Below are 3,153 nucleotides of genomic sequence, written 5' to 3'. Positions count from 1 at the left end.
CACTGGAACGTCGTGTCTTATCTAGGTAGATGAGAAACCCGGAAGGTGGAGCAGGCTCTCAGAAGAGATGAGAGGGATGGGAGGCCAGGGTCCTCCCAGGGCCCACCTGCAACGGGAGAACTCTGTCTGTCTGAGAGTGGAAAGGGGAGTGGGCGGGGACAGGTCACAGGCCCATTCTTACCAAGACAACTTAGAGGTGAGGCTGCCAGCAGGCAGGATGGAAGGATGAAGGGAGAGGTAGTTATCCCAAGGATAAAAAAATGGAAAAACAATGCAGAGGGAAGACAAAAACCTCACCTTTGTCTGACCCTCACTTCCCAACACATGGGTTACTTTTAGGGTGCTCCCTTTGTAGAGCCTTCCAGCACAAGCTGACCCAACGAGGGGTTCCCCTCAACGAGGGGAACAGAAGGGAAGTGGAGGAAAGGGATATGACAGTTGAGGCTGGACACAGATTTACTGGCTTTCCTCTCAGAGGTAGGGAGTGAGGAGACTCCCGCTTCCGGGAGGTTCATCCCAAGATCAGCCTCTGGGTTCAGCAGGGCCAATCTGGGGCACAAGCCCAGATTCCTGCCTGGGCTGGGAGGGGCAGGCAGAGTCCTGCAATTGCTCTGATGGAGCAGCTTTCCTCCTTGATAAGTGAGCTGAATCATCTGTTCCTGGCAGCCAGTGCCCTGGCAGAGGTTCAGACTTCAGGTCTAAAGGAGAGATTCTCATAAGACTCAGGAACCAAGGATGCACTTCTGGGGATTCATGAGCCCCTGAAATTGTGTGCAAGAATGTATACGCAGGGACTTCCCTGGCAGTCCAGTGGTTAACACTCCCCGCTTCCACTGTAGTGGGCGCAAGTTTGATCCCTGGTGGGGAAACTAAGATCCCGCATGTCATGCAGCGCTGCCAAAAAAATATATATATATATATAGGCATGCATACCTTTCTAAGGAGAAAGTCCACAGTTATCTTTGTATTTCCAAAGGAATCTATGATCCTTAAAAAAGATTAAGAACTACTGATCTAAACCCAGGAAGAGCACCACTCCGCTCTCCATAGCCTAGTCAGGGGGCTCAGCTGTAATCCTGTTTTTCTTATAGCAGACCCCTGAAGACCAGACTTCAGGGAGTCACCTCTGGGGAGAACCACTGCTTATTTATTTATTTATAAATATTTATTTACTTATATAAATTATTTTGGCTGTGCCAGGTCTTAGTCGCGGCACGCGGACTTCTTAGTCGCGGCATGCGGACTTCTCAGTTGTGGCATGTGGGATCTAGTTCCCCGACCAGGGATCAAACCCGAGCCCCCTGCCTTGGGAACGGGGAGTCTTACCCACTGGACCACCAGGGAAGTCTTGAGAACCACTTCTGACTGATGCAAGTTTGCCGGCATCTCCCGAGTAGCTCTGTGCCGCAGGGCTGGGTGGAGCTAGCCACACAACTCTTCCAGCTGGCCCAGGTGTAACTGTACCTCCTTACCTCTGGGTCTGCTCCCACCTTCTCACATCCACTTAATTCTCAAGATTTGCAAACCTAGCTGTGCCTGGCAGTAGAAGGCACTAAAAAATATTTGGACGAATGTAACAAATGAATGAACGGAGTCTCTGCCCCCCCCATGGGGCTTGTTTCCCCCCAGGCACCTCTGGCTCAGTTCACAGGACGGCTAGTTATCTGGGCAAGGATGATGGCAGGACTCCGCAGAACCTGGTCCCACCACCCCTCCACACTGTAAAGAAAAAAAAAAAAAACGGGCTCTTGGAATGCTCCACTGATTGACCTTGGCGTCCTAGGTACCCACTCCTGAAGAGGGAGCTCCGAGGAATGTGATGGTGGGAAAGCATCAGGGGTGTCCCTGGGGAGGCCTGATGCTGCTACTGCCCCGGCTGGAAGGCTGGCGAGACATCCCCTCCCATGTTTACCATTTCCCAGGCTTTAACTCGCTTCTCAAATGGCAATGTCTCCTTGCACTTTGGGCCTATTTTCAGTTATCAACGTTTTTAGTTGGCTCAATTAGGTTTTATTATCCACTCGCTCTGCTTTAGAAACTCAGGCTCTGGAGAGGTTGTCCAACTGGGGTTTTAAGCAACTGGAGGAGCCAAAGTACAAACAAACATGTGAGGAGTTGCCCGAGGGATGGGTTGAATCAGTAAGGAAAATCCCAACCTGGTGGTGAAACCCCACTCATGGAGATAACTAGGGCAATGAGTGTGAGGGAGACGCCAGCTCTGGAGCTGGGATCTTTCCAAGCAGACATATAAGTAGATATATTACAAACGGAACTGAAGGTCTGGGTGCTGAGGGGCAAAGGGGGCCTCTGGGGAATCCTGTTCTGGACCCGGCCCTGGCCTTCAGATGACTGTGGTGTGGGCAGATCAGGGCCCCCTGGCTCCCCTAGTTCTCTTTCCCTTTGGGATACCAGATCCAGATCCTGAGGCAGCTGCTGAACTCCACCCAAATCTTGGCTATCTGGGCTTGGAGAACACAAGAATATTAGCCACTTCTCAAAGTCGAGTAAGGATCTCATAGAAGACAAAGGTAGACCAAAGACTCTTGTTCTGAAGTAGCAAGCAGGTGAAGTCACTGCTGGTCTTAGTTTCACTTTGTGCCAGGCTGCTGAGGCTTAGAGAAGGGGCAGGGCTGCGGGCCCATTCCAAAATAGCCCAAGTCCTTCCTTTATGCAAATAAAAAGGCAACCTTGGTGTCACAACTCTGTCCTTAGCAGAGGTCCTGGCTCACCCTCCCCATCTTTCCCTAGTACGGTATGTGCACGAATGGCTGACTCAACTAAGGACAGGGCTTATCCTGGGGTGATGCTCATTTGGGGAAGTGGCAGCAAATGGGGGTGGGGAATGAGGCTAAGTCAGAATTACCCGGCATAATATATGTAACATAATAGGTGCTCATTAAACTTCAGTTGCTACTGAAGTTCGTGAGAAAGAGGTAGGGAGGTGTTAAGAACTAGAGGACTGGGTGGGAGGGAGGGTGACACAAGAGGGAAGAGTTATGGAAACATATGTATATGTATCACTGATTCACTTTGTTGTAAAGGAGAAACTAACACACTATTGTAAAACAGTTATACTCAAATAAAGATGTTAAAAAAAAAAAAGAACTAGAGGACTGAATTAGTACATAATCCCGGGCTTCAGAACAAGACACA

This window comes from Kogia breviceps, chromosome 1 (genome assembly GCF_026419965.1).
Source record: "Kogia breviceps isolate mKogBre1 chromosome 1, mKogBre1 haplotype 1, whole genome shotgun sequence".
Taxonomy (NCBI): domain Eukaryota; kingdom Metazoa; phylum Chordata; class Mammalia; order Artiodactyla; family Physeteridae; genus Kogia; species Kogia breviceps.
Note: the sequence above shows the minus strand (reverse complement) of the source record.